Raw genomic sequence first — 8,112 nt, forward strand, 5'->3', positions numbered from 1 at the left:
TCGCGTGGTCGACGCGATCGCGCGGGTGGCCTTATTTCCAATATGACGCGGACGCACGGGTGACGCATTCGCATGGTAGGGCTTCTGCTACTAGCACGGGTCCAGTCCAATTCCAGCTCAGCTTTCGGCCATACACCCTTTTTACGCCGATTTCAGGTCACGCGGCCGTGTGGGTGACGCAGTCGCGTGGGAGGCCATTATTCCCATATGACGCGGTTGCATCAGCGACGCGGTCCATGGGGTGATTTGTGCCATTGGCATGCCTCCAGCGCTGCTCCTGCGAAACTCTCTGTTCATATTAATATTGTCTCCCATCTCCTTGCGACGCGGACGCGTCGCTGATGTGATCGCGTCGCGTGCTCGCTTTTTTTTTTGATAATCTGAAAAAAATGCAGAATGCAGTGTTAATACAAAACTCCAGGTTCAATATAATAAAATAAAATAAAACTCGAAAACAAATAAATAAAAATGAAAAATGAACGATCATACCATGGTGGGTTGTCTCCCACCTAGCACTTTTAGTTAAAGTCCTTAAGTTGGACTTTGGTGAGCTCCCTGTTATGGTGGCTTGTGTTTGAACTCATCCAGGAATCTCCACCAATGTTTGTGATTCCAGTAACCTCCGGGGTCCCAAACTAGGCACAGAAAGCCTTCAAGTAAGTTAAAGCAAGTGACCAGGCCCCAAGAGTGGTGATTGATAGAATGGATTCCGGGGTCCCAGACCTTGCCTTTGCACCCGTCTTTTGGTTGAGCAATATTGTTCCCTTCGGGTGGCAAGCAGTCTGAATTCTCACGTAAGCGGCCAAACAACTTCCTAGACCCATTCAGTTGAGCTTTACACCAACCTTTGCATTTAAACTTTGAGCACACAACCATGTTGAACCTTGCTTGACAATTCTTATCACTGGCCATCTTCCTCTTACTCTTAATGCCACAAAGAGCTCTAAGTTGACCATCCGTCTCCAGTAGCCCATATTCAAGTGGGATTAGAAAGCTATGGGATATGAATTTTACCCACTTGAATGTTGTGAAGGATGATGGCAACTTAGGGGGAGGGGTTTCCAACAACTTTGGCAAGGTAATTTCAAGCTCCACTCCCTTGTGCTCTTCTTTGACATCTTCTACCTCTTGATCAACCTCTACAAAATCTTCAACCATGATCTGCCTTGGAGGTTGTACGCTCTTCTCAACATCAACATCAAACACCGTGGAAGGAGGCTCTGTGACTGGACTTTCCAATGGAGGTACATCATCTCTTAAGTCCGCAACCACTTCTTCCTTTTTAATAATTGCTGCTTTGTCCAGTTGTTTAAGCATAAAATCGTACTCATCCTCGATGTTTTTCTTTCTACGACAACTCCTTTCAACTATTCTCTCATCTTCAAGGGTCTCTCCTACCCTTACCCGTAGGGCCTCCTCTAGCTCTTTATGAAGTATGAATTCGTGAAGATGATTCCTTCTTTCCTGTTCCATATCAATAGCATAATTGGGATCATCTTGCTCTTGGATTGATGGATGTGGGTGCTCTTTCATGGATGGTGGTGATGGGATGAAGAGATTATTCTGTGGTTGACAAGGAAGTGCACTAGAGCTTGAGGGTTGATTGTTGAAGGTATTTGGTGGTCTGATTTGGGTGAAGAGAGCTTGTATAGTAGAGTTTAGATCGGCAAGTGCTTTCTCCATGGAGGTTTGGGGTAGATGGGAGGGTTCATTTGGTTCATAAGGTGGTTGGTATGGTGGATGAAGGTTAGGGTCATATGGAGGTGAATGGTAGAAAATGGCTTGTGAGTATGGTGGTCCCAAGTTATGTTGAGGAGGTTCATAGGCATATGATGGTGGTTGTTGATAGTCCATTGGAGGTGGTTGTTGCCATGAGGGTTGATTAAATCCTTGTGGCTCCTCCCATCTTTGATTGTTCCAACCTTGATGCCTGTTCTCATTGTAATTTCTTCTTCCTGCAACATTATTGTAACCAGACTCATAGCCAAAGGGGTGAGAGTTCATAGTTAGTTAATAAAAATTAAAAATAAAAATAAATTTAAATTAAAAGGTTATTTAAATTTTGAATTTGAAAATTAAATTTTGAAATTTGAAATTTAAAATTTGAAAATTTTTAAATTTAAATTTTGAAAATTTTTAAATTTGAATTTTGAAATTTGATTTTTGAAATAAGATAAGATAAGATAAAAATTTTAAAAATAAAATTCTGAAATTTTTTTTTCGAAAAAAATTAATTAAAAATATTTTTGAATCTAATGAGGAAAGAGAAAAACAATAAAATGACACCAAATTTTAAATTTTTAGATCAAAACGAAGAAAACAACTAAGAACAGCTTGAAGGTCAACATGAACGTGAAGAACAACTTGAAGATCAAGATGACCACTAAGAACAAATTTTTTGAAAATTTTTTTTTAATAACTAAATAAAAACAAATAACCTCTTAATTTATGGAAAAGTAAAAATAAAAACAAAAATAAAAACAAAGAAACAACCAAAAATAAAAAAAAAATATTTACAATAACCAATAATAAGACACACGTTTGCAATTCTCCGGCAACGGCGCCATTTTGACGTTAGGATTTTTGCCAGTAAGGAATGTCATAAAAACAGTCGCGTTGTAGATATAGTCTCTAAACTGACAAAAATCCCTTCGTACAAACGTTTTGGTTGTCACAAGTAACAAACCCCTTTGAAATTGATAATCGAGTATTCAAACCTCGGGTCGTCTTCTCAAGGAATTGCAGGGAGGTATGTTCTTATTATTGGTTATGAGTTTGTAAATTGGGGTTTGGAAGTAAGGTGGGAATATGTTATATGACAAGTAAAATAAAATAATAATAATAAAATCTCTTGGCAAGGTATAAGAACTGGAGGTCCTATCCTTATCAATTGTAATGAGAATTGGATTTTTCTCCCATTTTGTTAACCTCTAACTATGAAGGTAAATTAAGTGGATGAATTAATTTTTATTCCTCAGGTCCTAGTCTTTCTTTGGGAAAGACTAGAGTTATTTGAATTTGAATGAATGAAATGAAGAAATCCAATTTTCAATCAACAATGAGTTTGCCAAAAGGAAGAAAATATCTAAATTAAAAAGCATCAATATAAATAAAGCAAAGCAAAATTAAATCTGGGAATACCTCGAATAAAATACATTCAAAGTAGTAAAATCTAACATGGAAAAGTTCATAAGCCAATTGGGCAACATAAATCAAATACAAATAAAAGCATGAGAGTATTTGAAAGTAAAAGAGAAATAAAAAGTAAAAGGAATACTAAACCTGGATCGAGAGTTACTCCTAAAACTAAGAGAAATCCTAAATCCTAATCCTAAGAGAGAGGAGAGAACCTCTCTCTCTAAAAACTACATCTAAAATATAAAAAGTGAATTATGAGAGCCTCTCTATGAATGGATGCATTCCCCTACTTTAAAGCCTCTAATCTGTGTTTTCCGGGCCGCAAACTAGGTCAGAAACAGCCCAGAAATCGCTGGAAAAGAATTCAAACACGCTGATTTCCATCACTACGACGCGGCCGCATGGGTCACGCGGTCGCATCGCCTAGCGTCAGAGCAATTATGGCATATTATATATCAAATCATAGCCCCGGACGTTAGCTTTCCAATGCAACTTGAACCGCATCGTTTGGACCTCTGTAGCTAAAGTTATAGCCGTTTGAGTGCGAAGAGGTCAGGCTGGACAGCTTAGCAATTTCTCCAACTTCTTGTATTCCTTCCACTTTTGCATGCTTCCTTTCCATCCTCCAAGCCATTCCTGCCTTATAATATCTGAAAACACTTAACACACATATCAAGGCATCTAATGGTAATAAGAGAGGATTAATAATAAGCAAATATAAGATCAAAGAAGCATGTTTTCAATCAAAACACATAATTAGGAAGGAAATATAAAACCATGCAAATAGTATGAATAAGTGGGTAAAGAGTTAATAAAAACCACTCAATTGAGTACAAGATAAACCATAAAAGAGTGGTTTATCACGCCCCATACAAACGAAACGACTACTTCATTCGTGCTTCATTATGAAAAAACATTCCTTCTTCTTCAAAACACATGAAACCGCTTCGTCTCTTCGAATCTCTCTCAACATCACTCAAACTTCAATTATATTCTCTGCAGAAACCACTACTGGAAAGGAAACGGAAGATGATTTCGCAAAGAACAACCAGAAACGAACGAAAATAGCAACAAAGACTACGAAAGGTATGAAAAAACTACTGTTCATTTGAAATCATGCAATGTCGCGTTTCTCCTAGTTGCATTTTAGTTTTACTGGATTGATTTGCTTTGTTTAGTAGATGGAACTATTGTGCTTGCATTTTTACCATATAATCAGGGCTTGGAATGAATTTTGTTGTTATTTTCATTCAATTCAGTGAATAGTGTAACTAAGGCTTTAAGATATACGTGCTTGTTCTTACTGGTGTGGATAGTTTAACTAGAGCTTTGAAATTGATTGTTACTATCTTTAGTACTTCTTTTGCATGGAGGAATACTATTCTTGTTGATTGAAAGTTGATCATTCTTATTGGTTCTGTGCATGAATGAGTTTCGGTTCAGTGGCCTTTGTGATTTTGGTTCTGTGCATGAATGATTTTGACCAAACTTTTTTCTTACAACAAAATAGAACAAGGCAATGGCAACAATGAAGGAGAAGCTATACTATAACGTAAGCACATTAAATATATTTATCCATTTTCATTCGAATAATATCTATTTTCTATTATAAATATATACTCCCATTCTGTTTCAAAACTTGCAGAAAACTCATTATTGAAGATGCCAAACAAAGGCAATGGCAACAGTGTACAGGGATATGACTAAAAAAAAAAGATATAGTGGAAGAAATGTGATTTGGTACCCTGGCACATGTCCCAGAAATGAATGACTCTCATGCCCTGTTGAGAGAATTGATTGATCACTTTGATGAAGAGAAAAGATGGTTGAAAACTCTCCAGGGTAGAATATACATAACTCCTCAGAAAGTAGCAGCTGCCTTGAGCATAACCAATGGAGGTAATACACTTTCGACTTACTCCTTATTTTCAGTTCATTGGTTTACAGAAAATTAAACTGAGCCTTTTAGACTGATTTGTGCTACTAAAATATTGAAGGGAATCGTTTTAATGATAAGGTTGATTACAACAACCTGAATCCAGAAGACAAGAAAATATTTTACAGTGTCAAAAATATTTCCTTGGTGACTTTGACAGGGAATGTGCTGGATATGAACGTAGAAGGGGAGGAGAACCGGAAAAAATTCAAGAGGACTTTTGTTGTCTTCATTCAAAACTGCTTCTTGCTGCCCACAATGGTAAGTGTGGCCTCCCCAATCATAAGCCACCGATCTTTCATGTCAACAACATTTGGGAATGGATTGGGCAAAGTATGTACTCAACTTCTTGATGAAAGGAGTTGAAAACAAGAGAAAGGGGGAAGAAATTGTCTGTTGATGGCTGTGTTTTTGTGTTGATGTTCATATACTTTCACGAAACTAAGTTCCCTCGGCCGTTCGCACCTGATGCTCCCCCAGCACCTTTGGTGGCTCATTGGACAAAGAAAATGATGCTTGAACGGATTTCTAAAGAAGCAACAGAACCATTGGTAAACACTCTACTAAAATTCCCCCTAAAATTTGGTTTCAAATGCTTTTAAAATACTCTACTAACTAAATAAACTTCTATTTTAGGTTATAATTAATTTATTTGTCATACTGGTACTTGTTCACCATTTGAACCTTTTTCGGTTCAGTGGGCTCGCATTTTGCTTCAGCTGATTGTTAATGTATTCAATTGAGTCCTTGTGCATGCAAAAATGTTTCTTTGATCATTAAATAATTATCATGTTTTATGGATTTTTATTTAGCACATTAGTATCATTCGGTAAACTGGGTTGCTCATGTTGATTAAATAGTTGTTATTGTATTTCTCATTAAATAATTGAGTCCTTGTTTCTGTTTTAGGGACTTCTGTACAAAAAAAGAGAAAAAGAATGAAAAAACAGAAACAAGGAAGTTGGATAAAAAAGAAAAAGGAAAGAAAATAAAAAGGAAAATTGTCGATCTGGATTCTTCTTCGGAAGAAGAAAGATTTTCCGAATCTGAATCTCAATCTGAAACCGACAAAAGACCACCGACAAAGAGAGCAAGACAAAAGAAGGTGCTTATTAAGAAGGATTCACAATCAACAAGTGAAACTGAAACCATTCCCACGGATTCTAAAAGCAAAAGTGAATCCAAAAACCATTAAGTTTAATGTTCATATTGATTTCATTTAACTTGTAGCTTAAATTTGTTCTTATACACTTGTTCTTATGTATTACAAAGAAGAAGAAATCGAAAAAACCGGAATAAAGAAAAGAAAACAACCACCGAAGGTGGTTAAGAAACAAACCAAAAAAAGGTAGCCTATGCCAATAGATTCAGAGAACACAAGCAAATCTGAAGGCCAGTAAGTATTGTTCAGCAAATGAATTCCTTTCGGTTCGGTGTTCTTCTAATTTTCGGCTCTACCTTTTAATTATTTTTGGTTCGGTGGTGTCTGTCAGTTTGGTTGAATTGCTTGTTATTTTCTTGTTCTTGCTTATATTTTTCTCGGTTATAAATTCGATGTGTTTGTCTGTCTTGTAGAGAAAAAGAAATCGAGAAAACACCCATAATAAAAAAAAATAACCTCAAAGGGTGGCAAAAAAACAAACCTAATCTGACATGGAGTAAGTTTCTCGAATCAGATTTTCTTTTATTGATACTTTCATTTTAGGTTTATTGATACTTATTTTATGAACTTTCAGAACTGAACAAGCAAAAGATAACACTGCAGAAAGAAGAAGGAAAGTGTTGGAGACAATAAGAGAAAAGAGATAAAAAAAGAAATGATGGAGCTCAGTCAATACACATTTCTCCAGATCAGTTTGCCTCAATAGAGGGCAAAATGAATCCTCTGAAACGTAAGATTCAATTTCTTATACCAAGTTCTTTTCCTTTCCTTGCTTACTTTTGCTAGAACCTTTTGTAATTCCTCTAGATTCAATTAATAATATTTATTTATCTTGGTTAGACTGCCAACTGTAAATTTGGAAGTGAACCACTCTTGCAGACTCAGGGAAGCTGCACACCGTCTGTAAATTCCCAAGACAATACCAGGTTCGTTGCACTCTTTACTTTCGATTCAGTGCTTTCCAAAAATAAATTTGATGTGTTTCTAGACCTCTGCTTTTAATCTTGGTTTCTAACTTTAATTTGTATCTTTTTTTAGGAAAAATACCCCAGAATCCACGATAAAATATTTTAGAAAAAAGAAAATTCATCCAAAAAAGACTTTAAAAAGTCCACCAGTGTAAGTTAAAAATATTTATGTTACTCTATCAAATTTAGGTAATTAAATTTTGTTTAATTAATCTCACAGAAAACGTGTTTAAATATCAATAGCGCTACACCTAATTCTGATCTACAAATCATTCAGGTTTAATAAGAAACTCATTCTAAACCTTTGAAAATATGAGCTTTTTAATGTCCAGATTCCCGTTTCTTAGAACAAATTCTAATTATTCAATATTAACTTCTTCCTTGTTTACATTCCTTAGAAATCCTCTTGCATTGTCTCTTCTAAGTTCTCTTCAGGAAGAGTTGATCAATGATGACTTTATTTATGTCCCTCCAGAGAGTCAAACACAACAAACCTCTAATAAAGAGTAAGTTTAAAAATATTTGTTCACGACATGAATCTTCTTCGGTTCTGTGGGCTTGGTAATTTTAAATCATTACTAAAATATTTGCTGTTTAATGCAGCAGCCCTATAAAAGTACAAAACAACAAACAACAACAACAACAACAACAATAAGAATAACAAGAATTGTAAATTTTACCATTATTCACCACATTGCTTAATTTAGGTTCAGTGGATTTGGTTATTTTAAATCACTTGATAGATAGTGTGTTCAGAATTTAGGGTTATTTTAAATCACTTCAACATCTATTAATGCAGCAGACCTCTAGAACCACAACACCGGCCCAGCAAAGAAGCAACAGTGCAGCAATCGGAAGAAGAAGTAGATGTTAATGTGTAAGTTTCACTGCTCATACAAATCCCAATA

This window comes from Arachis ipaensis, chromosome B1 (genome assembly GCF_059453495.1).
Source record: "Arachis ipaensis isolate K30076 ecotype BB chromosome B1, ASM5945349v1, whole genome shotgun sequence".
NCBI classification, from domain to species: Eukaryota; Viridiplantae; Streptophyta; class Magnoliopsida; order Fabales; family Fabaceae; genus Arachis; species Arachis ipaensis.